Source organism: Leucoraja erinacea, unplaced genomic scaffold, assembly GCF_028641065.1.
Source record: "Leucoraja erinacea ecotype New England unplaced genomic scaffold, Leri_hhj_1 Leri_613S, whole genome shotgun sequence".
Taxonomy (NCBI): Eukaryota; Metazoa; Chordata; class Chondrichthyes; order Rajiformes; family Rajidae; genus Leucoraja; species Leucoraja erinaceus.
This window is the reverse complement of record NW_026576524.1, coordinates 74,135-83,341: the sequence shown is the minus strand read 5'-3', so window position 1 is coordinate 83,341 and position 9,207 is coordinate 74,135.

Here is a 9,207-nt window from a genome sequence, read left to right as displayed (position 1 = left end):
CCAAGTTCCTATAACCCCCCAACTAAACGCCAACCCAACCCCAACGATAAAACCCCGAATAGCAAACCCCATTCGCCAGTGGCCAATGGCACAAAGCGCTAAACCCCAACCCGCCAGCGCTAAACCCAACGCCAGCTTGCTAACCCCCCAACGCCACTACGTGACTAACAAAGCCAGCAGCTAAACCCCAACGCCAGTCCTGCTAAGCTCCCCACGCCTAGCCGTCATAAACCCCATCAATGAAACCGCCATGAAGCGGTGTCTAAAACCCCAACGCCAGCCGCTAAAACCCCAAGCGCCAGCCGCTAATACCCCAACAGCCAGAAACAAAGCCGCATAACCCCAAACTTATTTCCAGCAACCCAAAGCCGCTAAACCCCAAACGCCAGCAGCTAAACCCTACAACGCCAGCCGCTAAACCCCAACGCCGCCAGTAGTTGAAAACCCCAACGCCAGTAGCCCAAACACCCAAAGCCAGCCAGACAAAACAAACCCAACGTAAATGGTAAAAGGGTTCCAGGAAGCTAAACCCCAACAGCTAAACCAAACGCCAAGGGCTAACCGTGCATGTTCCTTGAAGCCAGCCGCTATACCCCAGAAAGTTTCTAAAGAAAGCAACGCCAGTATGCTAAACACCCCAAAAACCAGAGCCAAAACCCAAACGCCATCCAGTAACCGTAAACCCCAACGTACAGCTAGGTAAACCCCAACGCCAGTACCAACCCCAACGCCAGTAGCTAAACCCCATAGCAGCCGCTAAAATTAAATTTTTTGGCCAGATAAACGCTAAAGCACAACGCCAGTAGCTAAAGCACAACGCCAGTAGCTAAAGCACAACGCCAGCAGCTAAAGCACAACGCCAGTACCTAAAGCCCAACGCAAACCACTAAACCCCAACGCCAGCCGCTATACCCCAACGCCAAGCGCAGAAAGGTTAACGCCAGCCTGCTAAACCCCAACGCCAAATGCTGAAAACCAACGCCAGTAGCTAAACCCAACGACAAGCAGCTAAACCCCAACGCCAGGAAGCTAAACCCAAACCAGCTAAACAGATTTAAAATTTTAAATACCAAGTTTAGGGGCCCCGCCAGGGTAACTTTTTTACAGCAACCAACGCAGCCAAACCTCCCCCCCCGCTGGTAGCTAAACCCCCACGCCAGTAGCTAAACCCCAACGCCAAAGCTAAACCCCAAACGCCATGGATCTAAACCCCCAACGCAGGGTAAAACTAAACCCCAACGCCAGTACTAAACCGCCAACAGCTGCTAACCTAAACGCCAGTAGCTAACGCCAGCCGCTAAACCCCAACGCCAGCCGCTAAACCCCAACGCCAGCCGCTAAACCCCAACGCCAGCCTCTAAACCCCAACGCCAGCCTCTAAACCCCAACGCCAGCCTCTAAACCCCAACGCCAGTAGCTAAACCCCAACGCCAGTAGCTAAACCCCAACGCCAGTAGCTAAACCCCAACGCCAGTAGCTAAACCCCAACGCCAGCCGCTAAACCCCAACGCCAGCCTCTAAACCCCAACGCCAAGCTAAACCCCAACGCCAGCCGCTAAACCCCAACGCCAGCCGCTAAACCCCAACGCCAGTAGCTAACCCCCAACGCCAGTAGCAACGCCAGTAGCTAACCCCCAACGCCAGCCGCTAAACCCCAACGCCAGTAGCTAAACCCCAACGCCAGCCGCTAAACCCCAACGCCAGCCGCTAAACCCCAACGCCAGCCGCTAAACCCCAACGCCAGCCAGCTAAACCCCAACGCCAGCCGCTAAACCCCAACGCCAGCCGCTAAACCCCAACGCCAGCCGCTAAACCCCAACGCCAGTAGCTAAACCCCAACGCCAGTAGCTAAACCCCAACGCCAGTAGCTAAACCCCAACGCCAGTAGCTAAACCCCAACGCCAGCCGCTAAACCCCAACGCCAGTAGCTAAACCCCAACGCCAGTAGCTAAACCCCAACGCCAGTAGCTAAACCCCAACGCCAGTAGCTAAACCCCAACGCCAGTAGCTAAACCCCAACGCCAGTAGCTAAACCCCAACGCCAGTAGCTAAACCCCAACGCCAGTAGCTAAACCCCAACGCCAGCTAAACCCCAACGCCAGCAGCTAAACCCCAACGCCAGCAGCGCGGTTGGATCACCGATCCCCAGCAAGCAATCGCAGGATCCAATGGCAAGTCCACGTGGTGGGGCTCAAAGTCAGTCTCGAACAAGGCCGCCAGATCCATGATGTTTGGGCGCAGTGGCGTATTTTACTTTTCTGTTTAACAATGTCTCTCTGGCTTTGGTCTTCAAGAAGATGGTACGAAGGTAAGAACCCATTTAGAATCCTCAGGTTTCATGGGGATAAATCTTTGGGAAAGATTAACCCGGAGAATACCGGGTGGGAGACAGTCCCCAATGGCCAAGTCTAAAAACAAAGACACTCAGCAAGTCAGGTACCATCTACCTGAACATAAATGGACAGAGGTCATTTCAGGTCCGGACCCTTCACACAGATGAAGTGGGGTGTGGAAAGCTGGAAGAGGTGGGAGCAGGATAAAGTCTGGCAAGTGATGGGTGGATACAGAGGAAGGGTGATTGGCAGATAGGTGGAGTAAGTGACAATGAAAAGAGACAAATATTGCCAGATCAGCAGAACATTGAAATGCAAAGCCAGAGGGAGGGATATGGATGGAAGGGAAAGATGGAAATATGGTTATGGGGATGGAAGATATAGACAATGGACAATAGGTGCAGGAGTCGGCCATTTGGCCCTTTGGCTGTAAGGACAGATGAGCGTACAGAGGGGAAAGGAGCAAAGTTATGGAGGTGCTGGGGAAGTGTGCTCACCAGGGTGGGGATGGTGGGAAAGAGGGGGGCTCCCCAGTACTCTCATTTCACATCAGAGTCCCATAGTTCCGTCCCATTATACATACACATCCCGCTGGCTTTACATTTCACACCCCTCCTTCTGACACATTCACTCTGCTTGTCACTTCTAGCCTTTATCACTTATTCCACCCATCTACCAATCACCTGTATCCACCCTTCATTTGCCAGGCTTTTCGCTACCACACCCCCTTTCCCAGCTTTCTCTCCCTAGTCCATTCTGAAAGCTTCTGATCAAATACATCTGCCCATTTCCTCCACTAAGAACGCCAGTACTCTGAGTACTTCCTCAAGATTCCAGCACCCTACATGCCAGAGCTAAACCCCAACGCCATTTGGAAAACCCCAACATTAATTTAACACGCCAGCCCCATTAAAACTGAAGAGGGTTACCCCAAAATAGCCAGTAGCTAAACCCCAACGCCAGTAGCTAAACCCCAACGCCTATGACATCCATAAAGACTAAATCCAGGCTAGACCCTTGAAGTTATGCTGAAACGCCAAAATTAACTTTTAATTTTAATGTTTGAAACCCCAACGTCCTTCTCTACAAATAGCCAAGCAAACCCCTGGAGTAAACTCAGGGCCACGGACACCCCTTGGGTGAGAAAACCCCTAGTCCTCAAGGTAAAAAAACACATGGACAATGCCTGGAGAAACCCATCTCCACAAGGACCATTGTGTCCTACAGTAGTGACTCCTACTAAAGATTGGACCAATATTAAGGTAGTTAATATTTAGACTAAAATTCCCAACGCCAGAAGAGTCCCAACGCCAGAAAACCCCAAGTAGCTAAACCCCATCGATGTAGCCTGACCATCAAACCCCAAACCAGTGTTTAAAACCCCAACCGCAGAGGCTGGAAACCCCAAAGCCAGAGCTAAAAATGCTGGAGAAACCTCAGCGGGTGAAGCAGCATCTATGGAACGAAGGAAACCCCACGTTTTGGGCTGAAACCCCAACTTCGGTCAGTATCGAGCAAGGCCCGCCAAACCCCATGATGTTTGGGCGCAGTGCCGCATCTTACTTTTCAGTTAGCTAAGACTGTCTCTCTGGCAGTGCTAAACCCCAACGCCAAGAATTGGAGGAGGGAGACGTGCCAAAAACCCCAACGGCAGCCCTACACCCCAACGCCATCCTAAACCCCAACCCCCTAAACCCCTCTCCATCCCGCACAAACCCCATTCCTGTCTCTATTCAAGCTTATTTAATGACCACACAGACAAGCTGGTGGAATTCATGCTTCAGTAACGCCAGCAGCTTTTTACACAAAGAAGCTGATTTCAGTCACCCAGACGCCACTGTTTGTGGTACAGCCAAGAACACAGTAAGCAGAACATAACCCCAACGCCAAAACACAGACACATACAGTATATGCACGGGGTGGCTTTGTGATATTATCATAGAGTGTTCAGAGTTCGAATTGCATACCCCAAGGCCAGTTTTTGAATCGTGATGTTTTGCCAGGCAGCTAAGCTGTAGCGCCTCCCTGAGGGCAGCAGGTGGAAGATGTGGTGAGCTGGGTGGTAGCTAAGGGATCAGAAATGATTTTCTTCACCATTGACACGGATCGTTTGAGATTGAGTGATTCTATTGATGGGAGGGGGGTGCTGATGATTTTGGATGCTTTGTTGACAATGCGCTGTAGTTTATTACGGGAGTGAGTGTCTAAACTGCTGTACCAAAATGTTATTGATGAAGTGAGCATGCTTTGGATGATGGCTGTGTAAAAATCAGGATTAGGAGATGTTTCCTCACTCAACTTCTTGAGCTGACGGGAGAAAGAAAGAGTCTTTGGTTGGCTTTTTTATAAATGTGATCTGGCTTTGGTTTTCATTTTCCATTTGAGGGAATTGTGATGTGAGTGTAAGAACCCAATTTGAATCCTCAGTGGTGGATATGGGTTCGCCGGAGATCTACCGGGTGGGAGACAGTCCCCAATGGCCAAGTCTAAAAACAAAGGCACTCAGCAAATCAGGTACCATCTACCTGAACATAAATGGACAGAGGTCATTTCAGGTCCGGACCCTTCACACAGATGAAGTGGGGTGTGGAAAGCTGGAAGAGGTGGGAGCAGGATAAAGTCTGGCAAGTGATGGGTGGATACAGAGGAGGGGTGATTGGCAGATAGGTGGAGTAAGTGACAATGAAAAGAGACAAATATTGCCAGATCAGCAGAAGAGCATTGAAATGCAAAGCCAGAGGGAGGGATATGGATGGAAGGGAAAGATGGAAATATGGTTATGGGGATGGAAGATATAGACAATGGACAATAGGTGCAGGAGTCGGCCATTTGGCCCTTTGGCTGTAAGGACAGATGAGCGTACAGAGGGGAAAGGAGCAAAGTTATGGAGGTGCTGGGGAAGTGTGCTCACCAGGGTGGGGATGGTGGGAAAGAGGGGGCTCCCCAGTACACTCATTTCACATCAGAGTCCCATACTTCCCTGTCCCATTATACATACACATCCCGCTGGCTTTACATTTCACACCCCTCCTTCTGACACATTCTCTCTGCTTGTCACCTCTAGCCTTTGTCACTTATTCCACCCATCTACCAATCATCTGTATCCACCCTTCATTTGCCAGGCTTTTCGCTACCTCATCCCCTTTCCCAGCTTTCTCTCCCTACTCCATTCTGAAGGCTTCTGATCAAATACATCTGCCCATTTCCTCCACAGATGCCTGACACTCTGAGTACTTCTTTTGCTCAAGATTCCAGCACCCTACATGCAAGAACTTTCTCCAAAAAATTTGGAAAAGCGGTCATTAATTTAACACATTTATCCCATTAAACTGAAGAGGGTTAGAAATAGGAGGTGCCTTACCTTCCTATGACATCCATAAAGACTAAATCCAGGTAGACTTGAAGTTATGCTGAAAAATAAAATTAACTTTTAATTTTAATGTTTGAAATGTTCCAATGTCCTTCTCTACAAATAGACAAAGTGCTGGAGTAACTCAGGGGGACGGACAGCCCTGGGTGAGAAGATTCTAGTCCTCAAGGTAAAAACACATGGACAATGCCTGGAGAAGTATCTCCACAAGGACCACTGTGTCTCTGCAGTAGTGACTCCTACAGATTGGACCAATATTAAGGTAGTCTAATATTTAGACTAAAATTCTTAAGGGTCTGAAGAGTCCCAACGCAGAATTACCAATCCATGTTCTCCAGCGATGTTGCCTGACCATCAGAGTCAAACTAGTGTTTAAGAAGGAGCCGCAGATGCTGGAAAATCAAAGGTAGACAAAAATGCTGGAGAAACTCAGCGGGTGAGGCAGCATCTATGGAACGAAGGAAATGGGCAACGTTTTGGGACAAAACCCTTCTTCAGACTTTTTTAAACATGGCTGTGGTATCGCGTCTGAGTTAGGATGTGGTCGTAGAGTTGGAGGGAAGGGGGAATCACAGAGGGGAGGCTGTGAGAGAGGAGGTTGTTAAACTGTCTTCAGAGGGAGGAGGAGAACTTCTTCAAAGTAGGCATATCTTTAGGAGATTTTGCAGTCAAACTAGTACTTTGTCCACATATCAGATAGGCCTCCAGGGCAGCGGACCACCACATAGTGGGAGTGTTGACCACAAATCGGATCGACCTGTTATACAAATTCACTGCACATTGGGAGTGCTGTCTACAAATTAGATATAATTGTTCTCTTTACTGCAAAATGGTTCTTTATTATTCTGTGACCCCTTTTCTTTCCCCATAATGCACCTATAGCCAAGATGCCAATGTTGGTAAAAGCCCTGAAACCAGGGAAGATTTGGGATGAAAATCAAAGGTTTCTCCAGCATTTTTGTGTATCCACTATAAACCCACTGACTCCCATGGCTATCTAGACTACTCTCCTTCCCACCCTGCTTCCTGTAAGGACTCCATCCCCTACTCCTAATTCCTCCGTCTATGCCGCATCTGCTCCCAGGATGAGGTGTTCCACACCAGGGCATCGGAAATGTCCTAATTTTTCTGGGAACGGGGGTTCCCCTCCCCTACTCTAGATGAGGCTCGCACCAGGGTCTCTTCCATACTCCGTAACACTGCTCTCTCTCCCCATCCCCCAATTCGCAACAAGGGCAGAGTCCCCCTAGTCCTCACCGTTCACCCCCACTAGCCGTCACGTACAACAAATAATCCTCCGTCATTTTCACCACCTCCAACGTGACCCCACCACTCGCCACATCTTCCCATCTCCCCCCGTCTGCCTTCCGCAAAGACTGCTCCCTTTGTAACTCCCTTGTCAATTCTTCCCTTCCTTCCTGCACCACCCCCTCCCCGGGCACTTTCCCTTGCAACCGCAAGAGATGCTATACTTGTCGCTTTACCTCCCCCCTCGACTCCATTCAAGGACCCAAGCAGTCGTTCCAGGTGCGACAGCGGTTCACCTGCATCTCCTCAAACCTCATCTATTGCATCCGCAGCTCCAGATGTCAGCTGATCTACATCGGTGAGACCAAGCGTAGGCTTGGCGATCGTTTCGCCGAACACCTCCGCACGGTCCGCATTAACCAACCTGACCTCCCAGTGGCTCAGCACTTCAACTCCCCCTCCCATTCCATATCCGACCTCTCTGTCCTGGGCCTCCTCCATGGCCAGAGTGAACAACACCGGATATTGGAGGAACAGCACCTCATATTCCGCTTGGGGAGTCTGAATCCTGGTGGCATGAACATTGAATTCTTACAATTCTGTTAGCTCTTGCTGTCTCCTTCCCTTCCCAGCTCTCCCTCAGCCCACGGGCTCCTCCTCCTCCTTTTTCCTTTCTTCTCCTCGCCCCTGCCCCCCCCCCATCAGTCTGAAGAAGGGTTTCGGCCCGAAACGTTGCCTATTTCCTTCGCTCCATAGATGCTGCTGCACCCGCTGAGTTTCTCCAGCATTTTTGTGTACAAGGAACTGCAGATGCTGGTTTACAAAAAATAGTGCTGGAGTAACTCAGCGGGTCAGGCAGCATCCCTGGAGAACATGGAAGGTGACGTTTCACAGAGTGCTGGAGTAACTCAGCGGGTCAGGCAGCATTTCTGCAGAACATGGATAAGGTTACGTTTCGGTTCAGGACCTTCCTTCACATTGCACAAAAAGAAATACATTAAGAACAACTAAAATATGGGTGGCACAGTAGTAGAGTTACTGTCTTACAGTAGCAGAGATCTGGGTTGGATACTGATCCCTGGCGCTGTCTGCACAGTTTGTGTGCTCTCTCTGCGACCACAGAGATTTTCTCAGGGCTTTCCTCCCACATACCAAAGATGTGTAGGTTTGTAAGTGTAGTTGGGGAAAGGGTGATTGCTGGTCAGCATGGACTCAGTGGGCCAAATGGCCCATTTCCATGCTATCTCTCCAAACTAGGGATAGCAACGTTACAAAATTTTGAGATTTAAAAAATCAAGTCTGCAATTTATCCCATCAGATAAAGCATAAAAATAAGTTTAATTTGACACCTAATTCACTTTCATATCTCAAGTAATAAAAAAGTTATGGCCATTTTCATACTCGGAAATTAGCATCTTGTTCCCTATTGATTTTCTATGGACATAACAAAAAAGCTGTGATAGTGGACAGTCAAAAGGCCATAACCTTCTTAAAAATTAAGAGAACTGAATGACATTTTCAGTTATCATAGATTGAACCATTCTGAAACAAATATAAAATAATCTTACTTGGATGACCAGAATTAAAGCATATAATTAGTTAAAGCATAATTAGTTAGTTACCCAATTGTAGCTAATTTCACAAAAACTTCAATCAATTACTAGATCTAAACATCTATCCATTTCTTAATAAATGATTAACATTTTTAAATAGCCCAACTGTCCAAATAATATTCACAATAATTCACAATAAAACATGATATTTAAATCTCATTTACATCAATTTATTGGCCAAATGGAAGGAGTTTATTGTTCAATTGCTGTAAATTAAAGTCCATTTTAAATCAGCTTTCTAGTGGGTTCCTGTGAACGCGCTGGTTTGGAACGTTCACATTGCGCTGGATTTGTGCCCTCAAATGCCCAGAAAAATACTGCGGGATATAAAGAGCCCAAAATGAACTACTTGCTATAGAAAACTTTATATACAGGGTTCTTAAGAAGCCCCTTTTAATGTAAAAATAAGGTACATACCTTTAATTGTTTGCTTTATAAAACCCTGGGGCTGCGAGAGGTCGCGGGTTTAGAGAGTGATTTTTAAACTACTATAACTATTATACAAGGCCATAAAAACTAATAATACCTTTTGCGACGGGGTCTTTCAGCGATTTTTCGTTAATGATTTACTAGGCTGAACATTTTCGATTGCAACAGACTAGTAAAAATCGCGTTTTAAACCCGCCCCCTCTAAACAGCGCCA